Below are 24,458 nucleotides of genomic sequence, written 5' to 3'. Positions count from 1 at the left end.
ACTTAATTTACTTACATGTCCCTAGTATATGGTACTACCTGTGCCCAGAGCCTTAAAGTAAATGCTACTTGGCTACTAGCGCTCATTTTGTCACCAACTAAAGTAGCACTAGAAAACATGTCTCAAGCCTGCAACCTCATTTAAAATGTCATTTCCACCTAGCAAAATAAACCAGACCTGAACCTTCTGTTTTAATAAATATAAATCACCCCTAGGTAGGCCATACAGGCTCAGAAGGCAGCGTGCATGATATTAAAAAAATGATGACATGTGTTTAAATATTACATGTCCGGAAAGTAAAAAGTTCCTAAAGTTGTTTTTCACTCTGGCAAGGCTATCTCTCCCCTACAAAAACACTGAATTACCTTATTATACTTAATAAGTGATCAATTCAGTTTGGGAACAGGTAGAGGAATGCTTCTCCCACTCATTTTGTTTGCAATTTGAAATCCTCCTTATTGGTAAAGTCAGACTTTAAAATGCTATTCTGAAAGTGCTACTTATGGAAAGCTGATATTTTCCTGCCTAAACAAATATGCCCTTCTGCCAGTGTCTATGGTCACATGATTGTGAATGGCTCTCCATGGATATTTTGCGTATTCCTTCCAGACATGGGGACGAAAGGGGCCTGGGTGTAGAGGGAGTGGGTCTTCCTGACAGGATGGTTAGGGAGGAGGTATGCCCTGCCCTGTTTATGCTTCAAAAGACCTTGCTTGCAGCACACACAAAGGAACATAAAACCAGGCCTGCACTTGCCTTTGTCACCCTAGGCAGTTTGCAGGCAAACACAGGGGAAGGAGAAGAACTGACGAGAACCAGTTTGGGACTGAGCCAGGGATTGCCCCCACACAAAGTCTGGAACTAGGCATAAATGTGGCACCCAAAGCAAACACAAGGAGGTGATGGACGAGCATTGAAACTTTTCAGACACTCACCCCCAGTCACAGATCTGGGTTGAATCCATCATCCTTCTTTAGCTCACTTCGCCACTCATGTTCAGACCCAGCCATATGCAAATCTATCTTGACCCGGTTTCTCAAAGGAACCGTCCAGCACAAACTGCCAAGCCAGGTCTTACCTGGACCGGGAAGAAGCTTCCTGGGACCGGTTTCGGGGTAAAACCCCAATTTTGAAACTGCCACTTGTAGAAAGTTGGCATTTTCCAGCCATTTAGTGCCTGTAACCTGCCTCTGGGTCACATGACTGGGTGTAAATGACCATGGAGCTTTGTGTATTCCTCCTAGACAGCCACACACAGTAGAGAGCTTAGCTGTACCTGGATGGGCCATCACAGGCAGGATGGGAGGGCTGAGCTGGCCACAGCCCCACTTACACTTGTATAGGCTGTATCCTGCCTCCTCACAAAGGGCTGCATACCCGCTGTAGTTAGTCTGGGACCAGGGCAGGGAAAGCAGGAAGTCTGTGCACTTCAAAGAGAATTTCTAGAAGATTCTTCCACCTTCGAGAGGAGGGGTACCAGGTATAAATAGTGGACCTCACACATCAACTCTTTAGTACACCACTGGACCAGTTGCTACTCCACCCGGAAATTTGCTGCTGAAAGAACTGCCACTCTGCTGGACTACTACTGCCCTGCTGAGCTGCTGCTCTCTCGCCTGGGTGAGAAGGACTGGGCCAGCATCTGTTGATCCCAGGACCCAAAAGTGACTCCAAGGGCTAGTTGGCTGCCCTCCTGACTGCAGCCTCAGGGACAGAAGGCTCCAACAACCTTGAACCAAGCAGCTGGACTCTGCCATCTGTAAATCCTACCCTGCCAAGTGGTGCCACCCAAGTCCTGGACTCTTGGAAGTGGACTCTGAAAGTACTCTGCCAGCCCATCTGTGGATCCAGCAGAACTGATGCACATTCTCTGTGGCACAGCGCATCTCCAGCAGAACGAGCGCATTGCCTTTGCTGTTTGATGCATCACCTTTGGAACCGGTTCTCCCAGCTTAAGGACTTTGCACCTACCACATAGCCCTCATCAGTACAGCTGCCTTTTTTTCCTTGTTTTATTTATTGACAAAATACTCTATTATTCTAAACTGGTGTGTGATCCTTTTATGGTGTGTTTTCACTGTCTTATTGTTTGAAGTGTTACGCAAACACTTTAGAAATTTCCTCTTAGTTAAGCCTGCCTACCCTGTGCTAAGCTGCCAAGCTACCAGGGTGTTGAGCAAAGGTTAATTTAGGGTTCGCTTGTGACTTCACCCTGACAATGATTTTGGGTTCTGCTTGAGCAGGGTTTTACCCCCTTCAACCAGCAACTCAATTCTTGCAGAGACTTATTAACAATTTGTCAGGGGTTTACATCGCAGAAGTGACACAAACCAACACAATTGTTATCTGTGTTTTTACACTGCTCTGATCACCTATGAGGCTATCCAGGTACTGTGTGTGAAGCAAGCCCTGGAGGGCTGACACGAAGTTCCAGGTCTTCAGCTTCTTGTAAATATCAAGAAGAGGGAAAGAGGAGGCTCTGATGTGTTGCAAAAGGATGCTCCAAGCTTTAGGAGCCAGGATTTGAAGGTGTCGCTCTCTGCTCTGCTTTTGCGTATATGTGGGGTGTGTGCTAGTGAGAAACTGCCAGAGCAGAGGTATCTGGAAGGTTGATGGAAAGGAATGCTGCTACTCAGGTTAGCAGGGCCTGTGTTTTGTGCAGTGCTTTGTTGGTGTAAATGAGGAGTTTAAAGTGTCTATGCTAGTGTATGCAGAGCCAGTAGAGTTCCCTAAGGTGTGGTGTGATGTGGGCTTGGCATGGGAAGTTGAGGAGTAGCCTGGTTCCTGCATTTTGGATGGTCTGCAGTCTTCTTGTGAGCTGGTTGGTTATCCCTGCATCGAGGAGGTTCCCATAGCCTGCTAGTGATGAGGGCTTGGGTGATTGTTTTTCTGGTCTTGTCTTGAAGCCACATACAGATTTTGTTCAGCATTCTTAGGGTGTTGAAGCAGTATGAGGCCACTACTTTGACTTGGGCCACAATTTCCAGTTTGTTGTCTGTGATAATTCTGAGATTTCTTTCTCTTGAGCAAGGGTGAGTGTGGGTCCAAAGTCTATAGGCCATCAGGTGGCTCCCATGGTGAGGCATTTTTCCTGAAGACCACCACTTCGGTCTTGTCAGAGTTCAGTTTGAGGCAGTTAGCAAGGAACAAATTCACCACATACATGATCGAAGTGGCCATCCAGGTGGTCAGTTCGATCGTGTATGTGGTGAACTTGTTTCTTGTATTGTTTGTTTTGTCCGAGCGGGACAGTGTCGGTGGTGCGTCCTTGGCGTATGTGAGAATGTTTATGTTGTGAGCCTGTATGACATCAGCCATTGAAATCATGTAGATTTTGAAGAGCATTGGGCTGAGCGAAGAGCCCTGTGGGACTCTGCAGATTAGTTCTTATGCTTCAGAGCAATAGGCGGGCATACTGATGATTTCAATTCTTCTAGTGAGGAGGGAGCAGATCCATTCTAGCGAGCATCCCTGGATGTCTGCTTCTTGGAGTCGTCGGATTAGAATGGGATGGGATAATTTAGAAATTGGGGTCACTAGTTGGCAGAGGTAGGTACCTTTGTCGAAATAGGGACCCTTGCTTCTAGTCAGGGTAAGGGGGATACGCTTCTAAAATAACCCCTGCTCACCCCCTTGGTAGCTTGGCACGAGCAGACAGGCTTATCTCAAAGGCATTGTGTAAAGCATTTGTGAACACATACAGGAATACAGTGAAAACACTACAAATGGACACCACACCAGTTTAGAAAAATAGGTAATCTTTATCTAAACCAAAACAAGACCAAATGACAATAATCCACAATGCAGTAATAAAATATGACTTTCAGGTGGTAGAAATAGTTCAGTTCAAAGCAAATTGAATATTCAACACTTTTCACACAAAGTACCTTGAATGCGTCATGCAAACAAACAAAACGGGCCGCAGGGAAGGTGATGCGTTGGTTCCTTTCTCTGGGGGAGGTGATGTGTTGTTTCCTTACTGCTGCGCAGGGGAGGTGATGCGTTGGTTCCTTACCGGAGAGGAGGTGATGCGTGTTTTTTTTACAGCGCGGGGAGGTGATGCGTCGGTTTCTTACTGCGTCGCCCAACGATGCGACATACCTGACGCCGTGATGCGATGATTTGGGACAATGCGTGGATTCTTGCAGCCGCAGAGCAGGGTTTGCGTCGGGATCGGTATGGTGAACTCAGACTTTGGAGATCGTTGCACTCGATGCGGCGTGCAGCGGTTTCTCGAGCCGCCGCAGGCGCAGCGATGGTTTCTTCGGCAATGCGTCGGAAACAGGTACGGATGCGTCATACTTCTCGGTGTTGTGTTGATTTTCCAACTCCCAGCGGAAAACAGTCTCTAGAGGTCCAAAACAACAGCAGGTACCTCTTTGCAGGTCAGAACTCCCAGCAAGGCAGTTCAGGGGAACTGGTGGTGCAGTCTTTGTGTCTCTCAGACTTTAGAACAGGAGGCAAGCTCAGTTTCAAGCCCTTGGAGATCTTCCCCAAGCATGGGGGGGACACAGCAAACAGCAAAGTCCTTTCTCCTTTCCTTGGCAGCAAGTAGCCACTGCAGGTGAACCCCAGACAGCAAACAGCACAGGGTCAGTATTCCTCCTCAGCTTCTCCGGCTCTTCTCCTTGGCAAAAGTTCCTCTTGATTCCCAGAAATGATCTAAAGTTCTGGGGTCTGGGCCCCAATATTTATCCTACAAAATCATTATTTCTCTGGTGGCAGAGAAGCCCTTGCTTGGTCAAAACCGGTTCTGTCCCCTCTGGTGCAGCTTCCTGGCAGGAGATGGAGACAGTATTGTCCTTGGCAGACCAGGCCCATTCAGGTGAAAGGAAATCTCCTCCCCCTACTCTAAATGCAGCCCACGTCTATTCAGCCCAGCCTTGACTCATCAGGCTCTCTGGAGCCACTGCTCCTCTCCAGCCCCTGTCATCCAAAAGCCGGGAATGCAATACACAAACCTAGCAGAGGCACACTGGATGGCTAAGCAAGAAAATTCCCGCTTTCTAAAAGTGGTATTTTCAAACACAGAATATAAAAAAAACCCTCACTAAAAGATGCATTTTAACATTCTGAGTTCAGGCATACTAAACTTTATTTTCCTAACTTGTTCCCAGCGATAGTTATGTTTATAAGATGTTATAAACAAACTCCCCATTCTATCCTATGAGAACAGGTATACTTGCAATAGTGAAAAAACAAAATTTGCAGTAATTCACTATCAGGACACGCCACACACACCAGGGCATGTCCTTCCTTTCACATACACTGCACCCTTCCCATAGGGGTACTTTGGGCCTACCTTAGGGGTGACTAACATGTAGGAAAAGGGAAGGTTAGGGCCTGGCAAGTGGGTCCACTTGCCAGGTTGACATGACAGTACCAGATTGCACACAAGCTCTGCAATGGCAGGCTACAATTAGATTTACAGGCTGCTTATGTGGGTGGCAAAATCAGTGCTGCAGCCCACTAGCCTCATTTGATTTACAGGTCCTGGGCACACACAGTGCACTGTACTAGGGACTGACTAGTAAATCAAACCAGCCAATCATGAAATCACCAATCCATAACAATAATTTGCACAGGGAGCACTTGCACTTTGGCACTGAATAGCAGTGGCAAAGTGCCCAAAGCATCTAGACAAGCAAAACGGAGTCCAACACACAGCAAAAACACAGTAGGCAAAGGCAAAAAATGCAGGGGAAACTCACGCCAATGGTGCCAGGTCTAACAGCTACTGTGTTGAAGGCTGCTGATAAGTCTAGGAGGATGAGTGTTTTGCTGTTCCCCTTCTCACGAATCATCCTGATGTCATCCGTGGTGCTATGAAGGCTGTTTCTGTGCTGTGTTTGATTCAAAATCCTGATTATGTGGCGTCTAGAAGCTGGGGATTTGTGAGTGTGAGATGTGGGTAAACAGAATTCAGTCTTTGTTCCGGTGTTTTCAGGTATTTAGACCGTCATTATTGGTTGCACTTACGAGGTTGAGATTCTTTACTATTCTTCGTTTACTTCACTATAATTCACTCGAGCACCTTTTCACTAATGGTTCCGTAATTCTTAAACAGGAGTGTATCGGTTTCTTTTACTTTCCTGCTTACACGCCAATGACACGAGTACCATTGATACTTTTTTTCCGTAATTTTTAACGGGAGTGTATTGGTTCCCTTTACTTTCCTATTTTCATTTGTTCGCACGTCAATAACATGAGCACCATCGGTACTTCTTTTCCAACACGCGATATTTGTTTCTTACCACGTGTAAATTATAACCCGCATTAGATATCATAGTCTTGCATTCCATAAATCCTGGACCTATGCCTATTGTCCTCCTTTATTTTTTCTGTAGAATCAACCCCCCTGACGAAGGGCGAGTCCCGAAATGCATCGGGGACATCTGAAAACTCTTGTCTAAAGAATGAACATGTATTTGCGAACCTCTTGGTCGTTTGAACTATCTTTGAAAGTATGAGCAGTATCATACGCATGAAAAGTTTCATGAATTAAACATGTTATAACTAAATCACATCGTCAGTACCTTCTTCAAAAGCGGGTAGCCACATTGTGAGTGCTACAGTGAGGACGTCTTTCCCTGAGACGCAATCTGACATTTATTGATTTACACCTCAGCGATTAGGAGGTGGTACTCACCAACACCAGATAATTTTTTACAAGGATCACCAGTAATTACATTTTCTCCAACTGAGAGTGCAACCGTTTTTCAATTTTTCATTATGTTTCTGTTTATTCTCATGGAGGGTGGTCGTCTAATCCACCTCTGGAAATTGTGCCTGTGTCTGCGTGCTGGGCCCGCCGTGGTGTTTTTTCTGTGTTGATGGATATTAAGTGTGAAACTGACTATGGTATAGTCTGTCCACGTGATGGGTCATGAGTGTTGATCATAGTGTTGTTGAAGGATGTGATGACGGAATCTAGGATGTGTTGTTTTGGGATTTACTTTCCACTGCAAATCCTGATTTGCTTTGGAAAGTAGCTCTAAAATAACACAAAGTAGTGGTTTGTACTATTTTGTGCTCCTTTGTGTCGAGTGGCTTTCCAGGCCTTCCATGGGTGGTACATGGGTGTTCCCATGCAACCACACATGTATTGTGACACAAAGCCCTTTCTACTAAAAAGGAAGACAGGACTTTGCACCAAAAAATAATGCCTCCTCAAGGCTGAGTTACACTTGAAAAAAGTTTTCTTTTCTCATAAATGTTCCAACTTTGCATGTGTACTGCACTGTACCGCAGTTATACTCAATGAAAAAGTGTCCAGGCATAGTATTATGTATTGGTAGGGTGCATTTCCAATAGAAAACCTATGCTTGACATCACACAAACATCCTTGCACTGTAGTGAAAGTGTGTGTACACTGACGCAAGGCAGATTAAAGTACGCCTGTGGTAGGGGAGAAAGAACAGCACCATATCGCAGAAGATACACCATTGCTCTGCTTTCCCTTTCACGCAATGCAGCAATGTTTGTTGTTGCATTGCCTTGCATGAAAGCTTAGTAAATCTGCAGCCAATGTTGTAGTGTAACTGGAAAAGGATGCTCACCCCTACCTGATTAACCTATTATCTAAGTGTATCTGGGAGCCAACTTTTTAAAGAGCAGTGGAAAGGAAGACCAAGTTCCTCTGCTTTGAAACCACATGCAGCAATGACATGAGTCCATCAGGCCTCCCTGGCTTACCTCCAAGACCAGCACCCAAGGTAACATCCCTAAGGATCTGGACCAGCAAGCACCTCTCTCAATGAGCAGATCTGTGCTGTAAGGTGCTGTTTCTTGATTCTCTGCATGTAAAGGAAAGTACCTTCTTCCTCCCAAAAAACCCTTCATGCTAATATGGCCTTGGCATGTTTTTTTTAACAAGGATGGACTCGTAATGGCCTCTGCATAGGACTTTCTGAGGTGGTATTCAATGGGTGATCCACAATCTAGCTGTTAGAACAGTCACAGTGCTTAGGAAATTCCAGCCACTTTCTGAAGCCACAAAACATCTGCACAGGCCACCTGTGGCTCAGGGAACTCACATTAAAATCCTGTGCATCATAAACAAAGTTTATCATGATGCTGACACATTTGCCCCAAATGACACATTTCTGAAGCATGCTCCTATAAGAGCTCTGCAGTCTGCTAACAAGTGTCTGTTTCATGTTCCCAAGATCAAGTGTTCTTCACCAGCTCGGCCCTAAAGTATGAAATGCCCTCCTCCCTGCTTGATGTCACCACTTGAACAATGTTCTCTTTTGTAACCTGCTGAAAAGCAATCTTTTTGGATAACTCCTTGCCCCTTTCTCTGTTTAGCACCAAACTTGAGGTTCATGTGCACGCTATAAATATTAACTAATACTAACTAACATGGTAAGGTCAGCTAACATTTTCCCTACCATTCTTAACGACTAAAATTCAAAGAATTGGTATTTCCCCCCCTTCATTTTACAATAGGTGGGTGATATCAAGGCAACATATTCTCTACGATTTCGGCATTTTAAAGTCCACTAACACTTACTGAAGCAGTAGAGAAGTGCTTTATACATACATAAAATGAACAGATGTAGAGTTGGGAGCGAGAGCTGACCTATATATAACTGATACCTTATCTTGCTGAGAGAGAGCCCTCCAGCACAGCTTTAGACAACAGAAACACGGCATCTGCTGGAGTCTTTGCCATCCCTGTGATAGCACCACTAAGGAGAGTGCATAATGGGGGAGGAACATCTATGCTGTCCACTGCTATTAAGGTAAAAAGGCCTGCATGTTTTTGATATTTTTTAATTTTCACTCTCATTGATAAACATTTTGGGCCTTATGTACAAGAAAGTGCCGCAGCGCGACACCGCATGCCCTTTTGGCTGCGCCACGCTGTGGCACTTTCAAAACACAGGGATTCATTGGGGCTTATTTACAAGCTTTTTGTGAAGCACTGCTGGTGCAACCTCCTGCCCTATATTTACAAGGACATGCAAAGCCACCCTGTGTGGCTTTTCCTGTCCTTGTAAATATGGCCCCTTCTCGCACAACACTGTGCGTGAAAGGGGCGTGACTTGGGTGTTGCTGTGGGTGTTCCCAGGCAACACCCATGTATTCTGCAGCACTTCCAGATTTACGAGAATTTGTAAACCTGGAAGTGTGTCAGAATGCTATGCCACCCCAGGGGTGGCATAGCTAGGAGCAGAGAGAAGAAATGTTTACACTTTTCCTTGTTTTTTCCTCTTTCTAGGGGTGCTGCAGCACACATAGGAAGAGAAAATCACCTCTTCCTGCAAAGAAACAATCTTCCCGCAACGCAGGCACCCTTGCACCATGGCGCAAGGGTGCCTGCGTGGTGCATGGCAGCTGATGGTGCGCCAGCGCAGGGCAATGCACAGGGTTGCTTTATATTGATGTATATGACGTATCCCTGTGTTTTTAAAGTGCCACAGCGTGGCCATTCGGGACAACAGCATCTCCAATCCGGGGCAGTTGTAATCAGGCCCCTTGTATGCACACCTCTGCACTGCAGTTATCATCTTACTTACATATGTCATATGATTTGTTTCATGTTGCTGTTACAGGATCTGTGTTCGCTTCACTTTCACTAGTGTTCTATATCTTTTTCACATTGATCTGTGCAAGCCAAATTTGCATATCTTACCCCATGTTTTCGTTTCCTGTGATAGGATCCTGCATTGTTCAGTAACTGTCTGCATGTGTCACTAAATGTATAGCGCAAACCTAGGAACAAAGCAATGCCGCACTATACAACTGAAGGCGGTGCAAAGACAAGCTAAACTTTGGGGCCGATTCCGATGTCTGACGGACCTGAGTCCGTCCATCATCGGTCAGGAACCGTGACCGACTGACCTGCTGTCGTCGGTTACGGCCCTGCAAGTACAAGCGGAATGCGTGCCCGCATTGTGAAATGGAGGGGTGCAGTTCATCCCTGCACCCTGTGGCCAGCACCCCAAGGTGCCTGCTACCAGGTGCAGCGATCAACAGAGGGGCACCGTAGGTGCCCCAGGCCGTCATTTGGCAGCCTCTCACCCATGGGGACCCTACTGGGGGCCCCTAAAGACAGTTTCCGACTGCCTATTCGTGCCAGAAACACGGACATGAAAAGGCAGTGAAAAACTGCCATTGTACTCCCTCGGTCGTAGCGAGGCGGCCGGGTGAGTACTGAAGGATTTCCAGACGGTGAACGGGCCCTCCGAGCCCGTCATAAGCCATCCGGGAATCCGAGTCGGATTCCTTTCCGACGAGCCCATCGAAATGCACGTTCCAATGCGGGCGGAAGCGCTCCGAACATTGTTCGGAGCCCTTCCATCCGAAATCAGAATCGGGCCCTATGTTGGCATCCAAGTGGGATAAGAAATCAAAGCTGTTATTTCGGTCTGAGGTGTTTCTTGAAGCGGAGGGTCTTCAGTCCTCAAATAGGAAAATGGAGGCATTTGTCGAATTTGTTGTGTTTTATGGATCAGAAGTAAGCGATTGTCTGCGCGTAGCGTTATGCAAAACTTCCAAACAAATATAAAATTAAGTAAATTCATATATCTGGGTTGGGATGGCATTCCAGATTCCTGGTGCACACCAAGACAAACCTGTCTACTAAGTTTTTCCTTCTTTCATTTATTTGATTCACGTCCTGGGATGCCTTACATGTGTGTGCTGTCTTCACCACTTGGGATCTTATTCTTGTCTGGATGCGAAAACCTTTAATTTCCCTCGACAGAATTCCGGCTTACATTTGGAATAATGTGGCTTCTGGAGTGTATGGATGATTTGGTAAAACTTTGTCAATGCCTTGGGTGATCATGCTTCTGAGTGGATGACACTTTGTAATGGTGTGATGTGGATACCAAGGTTCTCAGGGGGCAAGACCTAGGGCCTGATTATGATGTTAGCGGTCCCACCACCAGCGAGAAAAAGCTGCCAAGCCTGTGGCATTTCAACTGCTGCATTACGATGTTCCTATGGGGCTGGCGGTGTGTGAGTGGTGCAGTCATGGCAGCAGCAAGCTTCGGCTCTGAGAAAGAGTCAGAAGTCAATGCCGGCCATACTTGTGCTTCCAGCCAGATGGGCGCATTGTTTCCATGCACCATGTTGTGCATGGAAAACAGTTCACCTAACAACATTGTTGACATTGGAGGACACCCCATGGGCACCAGCCACATTACACAAGGTTGTCTTTCTGCTGACCTATTCATGGTGCTGTCCCTGCCATTAAAAGGTCGACGTCAGGCAGGTCGTAATGAGGTCGGTGGTGCAGGAGCTGGGTCTGCCTCCATTGGCTGCCTCTGCCTCTCCCGCTGCCACTGCATGAGATGTAATGTTGGCGGTCTCAAGGCGGTCTACCCGCCTTGCTCGTAATCCAGTGGTCTGACCACCAAAAAGTGACAGCAGTTTGCAAACTGCCAGGCTTGTAATCATGCCTTTATATGTGACAGTATGACTGTTTTGATGTTATGCAGTGGTGTGTATGCTTTGTTTACAGAGAAGTCTGTCTTTAATGAAATCAAGATTTTCTCTACATAATAATTGGAGAATCATCATTTCATTACAAGACGGAGGCTACCATTATGCATGATCAAAGCTGCTGAGAGCTACACTGCTAACGTGCATGAACGGTCTTAAATAACATTTTGCGAAGGTGTTGGCATGAGACCAATCAGCTGTTCTAAGAATCTCTGAAAGAGATCCTCCTGATCAGAAAACCTTACTAGACATTGCCCCTCTAGAGGAGTGGGCCCCAAATCTTGACAGGTCTATGCCAGCTTCACTCATTATGGTACGTACCCATCTAGCTAAAGTTGCTGAAGAGACTGGTTTATGGGGTTTAACATAAGATAAAAGCAGTTGATCAACTCCATTCTTTCTAAATTGAGCAATCTTGTCATCATAAACTTTCATGCATCTTACCACACACAGTTTTTCACAGTCTTTGAAAAAGGGATAGAAGACAGAGTCAGACATAGTCTTTGTTCTCTTTCAAATGTCGAAATGTATGCCCTCATTAGAATACAATCTGCTAGATAACTCAAGAACCTTTATATCTGAAACTCGATTGAAAGAAATTAGGCAAAGTAAAATTGCCAATTTCATGGAAATCTGTTTAAGAGATAAGAAGGTATTATCTTCTCGAGATACAAAAACTTTGAAAATCAAACTAACATCCCACAAGGAATCATAACATGCTTTGGGGGGTCTTTTAAGTCTAACGCCCTTCATTATTCGTTTGATAAGAGAGTTGGTACCTATTGCTTGATTATTCACTAAAGCATGCCCAGAGGAAATTGCAGATCTGTAACAGTTAATAATCCTATAAGAGAGAGCGGAGTTAAAAAGGGTTGCTAAATAGTTTGTTATCTGTTGAACAGGGACCTCCACGGGATCCAAACTCCCCTCCAGACACCAACTGCGCCATTTTTTCCACACACCCCTATATCTTTTCCTGGTTCCTGGAGCCCAGAATTAATCTAATAAGTTCTTAGCTTCTGATGAAAGGTCTGAATATATCTACTAGGTCCCCTGAAATCTTTCAGACAAGAAGGTTAATTTTCCCCTCTAAAACCAAAGGGTCCCTCTGGGTCCTGAAGCAGGCCAAGGGATGCTGGAATCAGACGAGGAATATCCATAGCCAGTTCCATCACTCCCGGGAACCACACCTGGGATTTCCAGAAGGGAGTAACAAGGATGATACTGCTGGACTCTACCCTCACTTTACACAGGACTCTCTGGATTAACGAGAAAGGGGGATATGCATAGGCTTTATTCCTGCCCCAAGGTTGAAGAAAAGCGTCTATTGCTGCAGCTCCTGGGTCTGGTTTCCAGCTGAAGTTGGTTGGAACCTGAAAGTTTAATCTGCTCGCAAAGAGATCTATCTGGTTTGGGCCCCATAGGTCCTGAATCAGAGCGAAGACTTCTGGTTGTAACTTCCAATCGCTGGAATCTCTCAGGAATCTCGAATTCCAGTCTGCTTTTACATTCTGAATCCCTGGAATAAATTCCGATCTTAGGATAATCTCATGTTCCCAACAAAAATACCATATTTGTCGTGCTAAGTCTGAGAGAACCTTGGATTTCGCACCTCCTAATCTGTTTATAGGTAAATGATTAATCTTACTCCTCTCTCTCTGAGGTAAGTGACCTCCGGACGAAGGACCTTCGTAAAGCACCACGGGCCGAGGACAGTCCAAATGGTAGGCAAAGGAATTGGTATAAAATGCTCCTCCATCCGAAACGGAGATATTTCTGGCTGTCCTTGTCCATGGGGATCGTAAACTAGGCGTCTTTGAGGTCTAGTTTTACTAACCAATCTCTTGACTGTAGGATATCTCTCAAAAGGTGAATACCTTCCATTTTGAAATGCCTGTAAGTTGAAAATCTGTTCAGGTATCTCGAATTTATGACTGGCCGCCACTCCTTGTCCTTTTTCTTTACCAGGAATACTGTACTCACGAAACTTTGTGTAGTGTCTTGGTTGCCTACAATTGTTAGAGCTCCTTTGCTTAACATCTGAGTTACCTCCATGTCTGTACGTGGCATCTTCTCCTTTTCTAAGCGTAATTCCTTCGGTTTCCTGACTTGATGGGGTATTTGCCAAAAATCTATTTGAAGCCGGTAACTGTTTCTAAGACCCAAGGGTCATGACTTATTATTTCCCAATTGTGGACAAATAGTCTTAGTTTGCCCCCTACTTTTAAAGTTGAAGAAGAAGAGTTGTTCACCTTTATTAACTTGAGTAGAGCATCTTGCTCTCCCTCCGTGGTTTCTTGGGGTCCTGCCCCTCTGAGGGTAGAAATTTTAATTCTGGTGGAAGCCTCTCCCATAGTATTGGGGGTTTCTGTATTCTTGTTGATAGAACTAGGACCTGAAGGATACCCGGCTGGCAGGTGGTCCCCTTCTGTCAGCCCTTCCAAAAAGTGAGCGTGAGCCAAAAACCTTACTCTCATTGTACTGAGCTCTGCTGTAGGCAGTGAAGGTTGAAAAATATTTACCCAATGTTTTAATGAAGCTTTCTCCAAACAGGAGCCCATTAGTACGGTTAGTATCTTCCTTTGAAGCTAGGTCTGCCAGTTTGGGGTTTATTCTCATCAAGACAGCTTTACGTCTTTCCATAATGAGGTTGGCATTTGCATTACCTAGCATGCATAAGGCCCTCTGTGCCCAACCTCTTAGTAGCTCAAAATTTTTACCCCTGGCATCTTCAGTCATATCCAAGATGCGTGGGAGGGGACCTAGGCTATCCAGGAGTTTATCCTGAGATTGTTTCAGGCACCTCTCAATACCTTTCCTAGGATCTTTGCCAAACTTGAATAGGAAGCTTATAATCTTGGGGTCCAAGTTAGGTGTGGTGCACACCTTGTCCTCCGTGGAGGGTCTTGGACATTCACTTCTAAGGAGATTGCGTATGTCCTTATCGAGGGGTTTCTTGACCCACCGACTTAAGAAGTGCGAAACGTGTTCTAAGGACCACCAATCTGCAAGGCGTGGGTGTTTAATGGTGGTGGGATTAAACATCTCTTCCCCAAAAGGGTCCTTAATTCCCTGGTAAATAGAGGGTTTGTCCATATCATCATCCAAATCCTCAAGCAGAAAAAATGTATCTTGTGCATCAAAAATACATTTGTCTAATTCGTTATCAAAGTGTTATCTGCTGATGACATAGTATTTTCTTGATCTATTGTGCCATTAAGGTCACTCGTTCTTAGTGTGCCACCATGGGCTACCTTTCTTTGTGCCCCGTTAGGGTGGACACTCTCTTTTGTGCTGCAGTGAGCACCTGAATCTGTTGTAGTGCAAGGGCTACCAATAGTATAAGCTGGTTCAAGTGCTTTAGTTAAGTGTTTGCTTTTCTGAGCAACTATTCCTCTTTTTTAGGCAGGGAAGAAGAGGGTAAATCCTCGTCGGAGAGGTAGAAATAATTGTCCTGCAAGGGTGATCCCCTTTTCCTTTTGGACAAGTTGGCGTCTACTGCCTCTTTAAGGGAGGCTTTAAGCTCCTCTAGTAAATATTTTTTAATATTATCCCCCAATATGCCTGTTTGACCCTGATTCTGAGAGTTGTTCATCTCCATTAAGTTATTTTATCTATTAAATAATGATATAATAAATGTATTCTGGTTATAAGGCCTTCGGGAGCTTATTGTAGGAAGTGGGAAAGAAACTATTGTGAATTTAAATGGAATCAGAAAATGATCGGTAAAACAGTACTGCAAATAACCACAAGGGGGTGCCAAACAACCATAAAAGGCTTAAATACGAGCCTCGGAGGGAGCCCATCGCTCGGTGTGTCAGTTTCCTCCAGCACGGCCGTTACAGCTTGGTGAAAGCTGTTGCCAGGGCTATGCTGGAGGAGGAGGGCATCGGTAGAGGGGAAGGACTTCCTCTGCTGATGTCTGACGGCAACTCTGTGTGGGTCAGTCCCCTGCCTGAAGACTCGCCAGGTGTTGCCAGGAGAGTGTGCGTTATGGCCAGTGAGTTATTTTGAATTAGAGGTTCCGTTTTAGTGAAAAAGGGTGTGGTGAGGTGACGCGTCTCTGAAGTCGCGCCTCAACTCGCAAGCGGGGATATTGCTTAATGAGTATTGGCAATAAGGAACGGGGGGCATATCATCAAGGCCATGCGATAATTATCGCTCAGCGCTCTTAGCACGAGGATAATTATCGCCGGCCAACTCTGAATTTTATCGCGGAGATAGCGTGCTATCAGCAACGCTTATATCCAAAGCGATAAAATTCAGAGTGCAAGCTGCCAATTGTGCGATTATCGCTGGAAATACAGCGATAATCGCACAAGGTTTGGCGAAAGCGTGCTGATATGGCAAGGCATACTAAGTCATGATATCCACCTTACATAGGATATCATGGCTAAGTCAGTTTTGAAGCAGGCGTAAGGAAAGTAGCGATAACAGAGGTTATCGCTACTTTGCTTGTCGCTCTGCAGGTTAGCGTGCCCATTGGTAATTGGAGAAATGTCGCTTAGCGACATTCCTCCAGTTATGTCAGGGCAGGAACACCCACTTTGCATCTCATTAGAGATGCAAAGATGGGCGTTGGGGGAAAGGGCGATAATGCAAGGATTCACGCGATAGCGTGACCTTGCTGATTAGGTGATAAAATTATCGCCGCTTTCCGTCCGAAAACGGGCTCTAAACCGGTGATAATTTTATCTCCGGGGCTTGACGATATGCCCGGGGATCTCTACCGATATTGGCGAAGCTTGAAGAGTTTTATTATCAAACCTGTCAAAGCCAACCATACATTGGAAGGCTAAGAATGAATTAAGAACAAACTTGTAACTCAAAACAAATCGTGTATTACTGGGATAAACCTGTAAATAAAAAACGCTCAAAAAAAGTTTCCAATGGAATAAAATATAAAGGTTAAGAATAATCACACAGTATAATCATATAAACAGCGATAACTGCGATAAACTGTAAATTAATGATAGCGTGACAGTATAAATTAAACAGTAAGGAAGACAAACAGAATGGTGTACTTATCTTGTTGTGAGCAGCTAACAAAAGAGGAAGTAAGCCCTGTGCACTGGATAGTTACTTCTTCACAAACATTCTATATGTTTATGATGTATTAATGTTCTTTAAAGGGCTGCATGTTGGGGCAGCAAATAAAAGTATATGCTTAATGGTAGCCTCCGGTCTTGTAATGAAATTATACTTATTTCTCCTCATTTGTGTTTCTTTTTCTATGCGTGCTGCATGCTGCAGAACGTAAAGAAAAAGGAAAATTCCTAAGAGGATTATTTTTGTACTAAAGATGCCTCTTCCTTCATGTTAAGTAATGATGGAGACAGGAAGCGTGGAAAGTTCCAGGATTTATTTCTCCAAGTCAAGCACACCCAAGACCGGATCCGTCCAGCTGCAGAGAGTCCGACCGCAAGTGTCGTTGCTATGATTCTCTGCAACCGGGCAGCAACGATCGAGAACGTGAGGAACAAACAAAGCAAAACACAACCTTCACAAGTCTTGTGGGGACACGCGACTTGTGAATACCGTAAAACACATAGAGCAATTATAAAGCAGAATACATGCACTTACAACATCTTCCCCCTTTGAAAGAAGTAAAGAAAGTTACAATGAATTGTAATAATAAATGAATAAAAATAGAAACGAGTTATTACATTAAAGCAAAGTCTCGTAACCGACAAGAAATTTGTTTGAGATGTGTGGACCTTTTAAGGCACGCTTCAGAAGAGACACCACTGTCCACAGTTTGCAAGTGATTAGAACATGTTGTGACTGGCGTTGGAGTAGGATTGCAACTAGATTCTCCCACGTGAGATAAGTCAAACCAATCACAATGATCATTTTCCACATCAATGTGTTTGGACAAAACGCCAGCCTGAGAAGAAGATACTTTAGCGAGAGCTCTCTTGTTCCACCATCCTTTGTTGTCCAAGAGAGCAGAACCCTTGCTTACTTGAATCACCAAAGTTGGTGCAGAACATTTTGACATACCTTTGGCAACCTTTTGAGGTTCTTAATAAGGACCCAGTCTCCTTTTTGCAAAGGTTGATGAATGGAATATTTCCCTCTATCGAATCATGACTTCATAGACAATTGTTTGGCCTTGACCTTTGAAGTAATTTTGAATCATGTGTATACCCAGATTTGGGCTTGTTCTTCTCGAGTAAATAGTTGGACTAAAATCAGAGTGAGCTCTCCTTTTCCTAAGAAGAGTAAAAGGTGCGATGCTAGTGGTTGAGTGTGGGGTGGTGTTGTATGCCCATACCTTATCATACACAAAGGCAAAGGGATCTTGTCTGATGGATATTGCAGTTTGAATTCCCTCCTTAATGATTCGATTGCACCTCTCCACCAAACCATTGGAGGAGGGGGAATACAAAGCAACCTTATGGTGGGAAATATCATTTGTTCTAAGGAAGGAGCACATTTTCTGTGACACAAAATGAGTTCCCTTATCAGTCACAATAACTTTGGGAAACCCTTCAATATCAAATATAGTTTTCAAAAAATTGATAGCATTGTCTGTTGTGGCTCCATTGCAGAAACCATAATAAAGCCACTTGGTGTAGTAGTCAACTAGCAAAATCAAATACCTGTTTTCACTTGGTAAAAGGTCATAGGGACCTTAAAAATCTACTCCTACTTTATCCCATGGACTCTCAGGCATGGGAACAGGATGTAGGGGAGTGGACATAGTTTTCCAGTGTTTGTCAGATAATAGACATTCTGTACAATTTTCAATAATTTTTCTGACGTGTAGATCTAGAGAGGACCCCCAATAAGACTGTTTGATGCGCTGGCAAGTCTTGGTGACACCTAAATGACCCTGATGTGCCGAATGGATGATAGAGTTGCGTAAAGAATCAGGGGGAACAAACAAATTATTTCGTAAAATCATGTCATTGACTGAAGAAAGTTCATCAGAAACGTTGGCAAAAGCTCTTAAGTCTTGAGATAAAACTCTACTTTCAGGCCATTTGCTTACAATGAAATTCTTAACCTTTGAAAGTGTTGCATCATTAAGATACGCAGTATTCCATTCATGTTCAAAAACGGGAGAACACTCAGCGATGGCATCAATAACGGCAACAACACACTCAACATCATCATTGGTTTCAGGTGTTTCGTTTAACGACATCCTTGACAAACAGTCTGCCCTGAAGTTCTTACCACCGGGAATGTGTTTTAAAACAAAATGAAATTCATTGAGTTTGGACAGTAAGCGGACTAATCTAGCAGAGGCTTCATTTGAAGTGCTTTTAGAAAAAATGTGCGTGAGTGGCTTATGATCTATGTATACCTCAAATTCTCGACCCCAAATATAGGTTTTGAACTAGTGAATTGCCCAGACGCAAGCTAAGGCTTCATGTTCAATGGTACTGTATTTGGTTTCGGCGGGCTGAAGTGTTCTTGATGCGAAAGCAACAGTCTGTTCTTTGCCTCCTACCCATTGGCTCAAAACAGCACCTAAACCAGAAACACTAGCGTCAACACAGATAAAACACTTGGCATCATCCGAGTACGGATGCAAAGCAGAAGAGTTTTCAATTAGTTTTTTGACTTGTTCAAAAATAGACTGAAGATTATCTGACCAAGTGAATTTTGTACCCTTTCTCAAAAGAACCCATAAAGGCTCCACAATTTGTGCATATCCTAGTACAAACCTTGCATAATATTCTGCCAACCCAAGGAATGAACGTAAAGCATCTCTATCTTTGGGGGGTGTGGCATCCCTATTGGCTTTGATGAGGGAAAATTTAGGCTTTATGCCTTCAAGTGATAATGTATGTTCTAAATAATCTAACTCTTGCACTGCAAATTTACACTTATCATGTCTGAGGGTCATGCCGGCCTTCTCTAGCACTGCTAACACTTTAAAAAGAATGTCATCATGTTCTGTAATATTGCTTGCGAAAACCAGGATGTCGTCCTGGTACGCTTGTACTCCAGGAATGTCTTTAAGTAGGGTTTCAATGAGCTTTTGAAAGACGCTAGCCGCAGAGGCTAGTCCAAAAGGCAGTCTCAGATATTTATAAGCACCAAAGGTTGTCACAAAAGTGGTTAACTCTTGGGATTCACGAGAGAGGGGAATCTGGTGGTAGGCAGATTTGAGGTCCAATAAGGAGAAATATTTTGCACCACCTATGTTAGCGAGAAGGTCATGAATTTTGGGTAAGGGGTGGCAGTCTACGATGATGGTGTTGTTTAGGGAGCCAATTAGTAATTCTCACCAGGGACCCTTGACTTTAGAAACATCAATTTAATCACATTCAATAGATAACAGGAAGTCACTAAGACGATTGGAGCTAGACTCAATCTCTTCCTTGAGGTCAATGTTATTTACTCTAGTGAATTTCCTGCCATTTCTGCATACACCTTGAAAATGTCCTAATTTTTTGCAAGAAGAGCATCTCTTGCCGGAAGCAGGACAGTTTGGAGAATTACCCAGATGATCCTTTGATCCGCATCTATAACAAAAACTGGGTTTTCTGAAAGTCTGTTTGGTAGATTTATTGACGAGATGAACAGAATAGGAAGTAGAGGGTTCATCTACTGTGTGAACATTTAATTGAGAAGAGCTTTCTTGTAGAATTTTAGAAGAAATGGTTGCTCTTTCAATGCCTTTGGCAATATCTATAATTTCAGCTAAGGAAGGGTTTTTACAATTTAACAGATGTTCTTGAATCTTTTTAGTTAAACATGAAAAAAGGAATTGATCTCTAATGCAAGTATCAGTACTTGAACCATATTCACATGTAGAAGGCAAAATTCTGAGTTGTGCGATATAATCTTCTACACTCTCTTCCGAGTTTTGTTTTCTTTTAAAGAAGTTGTGACGTTCTAATACAATGCTGGGTTCATCAGAGTATTGTTTATTAAGGCGTGTGAGGGCCTCCTGATATACGTCCCAATTGTTACCAGAACTACCAGTGGGTGCAGGGAATATGGGGAGATTCTCGAAAACCTGTTGAGCAGCGATGCCAAGAAAGCCATATAAAATGGGAACTTTGTGAGGTGGTGAATATTTCACAGCATCAATCGCTGCTAGATAGTTCTCGAAACCTTTTAACCAATGTGACCATTTAAGAGGAGGTTTACCTGGAGTTTGAAGAAAAGGAGCTGGAGTCTGGAATTGTTGAGCTGAAGCCATGGAAAACTGAGATATAAAACTGTGCAAAGGTGTTTTTCTTTTTGTGAAATAGTGAAAATTAAGAAATGCAATGTGTACTTAGCGTGCCAGTCGCTGAAAAATAAATGCAATAGGCTTAAAAATTGAAGTAAAAGCGTGCCTATCGCTGAAAGGAGTGACCAGAGAGAGTTGAGCGTAATTAGTGAAGAAGCGTGCCTATTGCTGATGCAAGTGTGATAGGCAAGGCAAGATGAAAAGCGTGTCTGTCGCTGTGAAAAGCAATAGACGCGTGAAGTTAACTTCGAGGATGGTGGTATGACGCTGTTGTCATGGAAATGGTTGTACGTGACTTCTACGGGCGGTGGGCTTGTTTCGGCTCGGAATTGAATTGTCAGCTTATTCTGAAGAGGACGCGTGTGCGTACATTCAAAAGACGCGCAGTGGGGAGCGAGCGTTCGGGGACAACCAACTGTGCGCAGAAACAAGGTAAGCCCAAAATGAAATAAAATGAGTACAACCGTAATCCCAGGGCGTAGAGATTTCCCGGAAGGAGGTGTAGGTTCAGCTTCTGATCAGCTATGCGCCGCTTGTGTGGAGTTGAAGTAAAAGCGTGGGGGTCCGATACTCTAAACTGTAGATGTTGGAAACTGGATGTTGGCGGTGGGTGTGGGGAAGGTTACCGCTCGTCGCCAATTTGTAAAGTAATGATGGAGACAGGAAGCGGTGGAAAGTTCCAGGATTTATTTCTCCAAGTCAAGCACACCCACGACCAGATCCGTCCATCTGCAGAGAGTCCGACCACAAGTGTCGTTGCTATGATTTTTAGCAACCGGGCAGCAACGATCGAGAACCTGAGGAAAAAACAAAGCAAAACACAACCTTCACAAGTCTCGTGGGGACACTCGACTTGTGAATACCGTAAAACACATAGAGAAATTATAAAGCAGAATACATGCACTTACAACACTTCACAAAAACAATCCTACCTGTAACTCAGGCATCATGTTGCAAGGGTGCCTGCATTGGTGCTAGGCAACGGTTTGTGCACCAGCACAGGCAGAAAGCAGGAATGTGCCTTATCTTAATAGATGTGGTGTATTCCTGCCCTCTCCCTTTCACACAATGCAGCTCAGCAAGGTGTCTAGCTGCATTGCATTGCTTTGCATGAAATAATGATAAATATGGCCTTACAGTTTTAGGATAACCATTGACTAACCAACCCATCCGCACCTGCCCCACCAAATCGTTCAGTGAAAAAGAAATTGCGTTATGTTATCATGGACCTTGCCGGACTAAAGGCTGTTTCAGTGATAAACTGAAACTAAGCATTTTTAAAACATCAGGGGGCAGATTTACAACCCCCCTGCGCCCCCACTGCGTCACTTTTTGTGACGTACTGGAGGCGCATTTCACTTCTCCATATTTACAAGGAGATGTAAAGCCACCCTGCGTGACTCTTCCTCTCCTTGTAAATATGGCCCCTTCACACGCAGCACTTTGTGTGGAAGGGGCGTTCCATAGCTGTTGCAGTGGGTGTTCCCATGCAAAACCCATGGAATGAGACACATTTCCAGATTCACGAGCAATCGTAAATCTGGAAATGCGTGTCAATGCTACGCCTCCCAGGGGAGGCATAGCGAGGCGCAACGAGGAGAAATGTTTTCATTTCTCCTCGTTATTTCCTCTTTCAAAGCATGCTGCATTCTACAGCATGCATTGAAAGAGGGAAATGCCTGTAGTGAATGTTTTTGTGCAGGAAGGTGCCCCTTCCTGCCCAATAACAATCTCCCCATGACGTGGGCATCCTTGCACCATGGTGCAAGGGTGCCTGCGCCGGTGCATGGCTGCAGTCTGTGCTCCAGCACAGGGAAGAGCGTAGGAATGCGACATATTATTGTACATATGTCGCATGCCTGTGCTTCGGAAGTGCCGCGGCGTGGCGGAGCCAAAGGGCTTGCGTTGCCGCGCTTCGGCACTATCTTTTAGATCTGCCCCCAAGTTTATAGACACAGTGGGAGGCTGCCTATGCACAGTGCATGTTCTTTTTAACAAAATTATATATTTATTGCTATTTATTATCCTTTTGCTATGGTTTTAATGAACTAATATAATAAATAAATGAAACAGTGATAAACTCATATTTATGTGTGCATATGTTTATTAACTTGCTTGCAGTGCTCTGTGGCTTTCTCAAATGTCTGTCTGTGAGATGCAAAAAGGTTGGGTGAACAGGCAAGGTATCACAAATATAGCATGCTGCTTGTGTATTTAGGGTAGGATCATGGGTAGGCAGTAACAACACTGGCCCTGTAGAGAGAAGTGGAAGGTGGTACAGCCTGCTGACTGAGGGCAAGGCTCCTTCCACATAGAAAAGCACAGCTTTAGAACCTCTCCACATGCCCTACCTGCATACCCCCCATGTAGTAGTTCACCTGTGTATGCTTCTTATTTTACTTTAAAAGTTATGTTTTTTCCCTCAACCAAAGATGCTAATTATAAAAATTCCTGTCACAGCCTAAATCATAGTAATATATTGTATTCTTTAAAGCCGTGCATGTCCTAATTCTACCGCAAGGTGTCAGTAGCTGCATATGCAATACTATAGATGGACTCTCGTCTGATCCTACCGTAAACTCGGCATGCACACCAAGGAAAATGTGACATTTGAAATTCTCAGAGAAGTATTAAACAGCCTATTAGAGCATGTAGCTGACATGCGAAAAGGCAGGCTTACAGCGATCGCTGGTCCGTGAAGAGGTCTGTGCAAAAGAAAACGGGCACATTTGCTTTACAACTAAGTTATAGAACATCCTAAAACACCCGTGAGTGCTCAAGCTGATTGCTCACCACTGGAGTACATAGTAGACCATGAACACGTCTAGAAATCTATGACGTGCATAGATTTCAATGCTGTACTCAATAATGCTGTGATTAATACTTGGAGATGGGGACATGCAGTGAAATCGTAGCAATTCTGAGCCGTGAGTTTTACTTTTTTTCCAGCAATTTAATGAAGCCGTAGGTTACATGTGACTGCAAGCTTCATCAGGAGTTATGTTTTAAAACATAATCGATATTGGGCGAATTCTCTTTTTACAACAAGTGTGTACATGTAGATTGCTTATAGGCTGCGGAGTGCAATACTGTATGTGTTTCACATCAACTAGTTTACTCTCAGAGGTGTAGAAAATGGTATTGATAAAGGCTGTTTTGTGCTTTAATAATGAAAGAAAAATATTTGGTGGTGCTAGACCTGGCCCTTTTGAAAGGTTTATACCCAAACCTTTTGCCTCCTATTTTCTGACCCAGTTTTCGTTAGCTATAGGATTCTGGGAACTTTACCACTGCTAATTAGTACTAAAGTGCATATGCTCTCTGTATAAATTGTGACAATGATTGGTTATTCATGATTGGCATATTTGATTTACCGGTAAGTCCCTATTAACGTGCATAGTGTGTGCCAGGGCCTGTCAATCAAATGCTACTAGTGGGCTTGCAGCACTGGTTATGCCACATACATAAGTAGCATTGTAAATGTGTCTCAGACCTGCCACTGTGGTGTTTACGTGCGCAGTTGAGAACTGCCATGTTGTCCTGGCAAGTACTCCCACTTGCCAGGCCCAATCTTTCCTTACATGTAAGGCACCCCTAAAGTAGGCTCAAGGTACCCCCATGGGCAGGGTGCAGTGTATGTGAAAGGTAGGGCATATACTGGTGCGTGACATGTCCTGATAGTGAAATACTGTGTATTTCGTTTTTAACTATTGAAAGGCTATCTGTCCCAGAGGCTTATCATTGGGGTTTGACTGTAACATTTTAACATGTGTAACTTACATATTGGAAAAGATGACGAATTGAA

The 24,458-nt window shown here is 44.1% G+C and overlaps 1 protein-coding gene across 7 annotated transcripts in view; it reads left to right on the top strand.

Moving 5' to 3' along the window:
* LOC146829372 (uncharacterized) overlaps nucleotides 1-24,458 on the top strand; it is a 188,477-nt gene that overhangs the window by 72,048 nt on the left and 91,971 nt on the right. For 5 of the 7 annotated variants that reach the window (XR_014961970.1, XR_014961971.1, XR_014961969.1 and 2 more), the window contains one exon: nucleotides 6,348-6,463. The exons of the other annotated variants lie outside the window; for them this stretch is intronic. The gene's annotated coding sequence lies outside the window, so the exon portion shown is untranslated. Of the gene's footprint in view, nucleotides 1-6,347; nucleotides 6,464-24,458 lie in introns of those variants that run through there. 7 annotated transcript variants of the gene reach the window in all.

The sequence above is a fragment of the Triturus cristatus genome, chromosome 5_2 (assembly GCF_964204655.1).
Source record: "Triturus cristatus chromosome 5_2, aTriCri1.1, whole genome shotgun sequence".
Taxonomy (NCBI): Eukaryota; Metazoa; Chordata; class Amphibia; order Caudata; family Salamandridae; genus Triturus; species Triturus cristatus.
The sequence above is the reverse complement of the archived record's forward strand: the minus strand, read 5'-3'. Positions and strand labels throughout refer to the sequence as shown.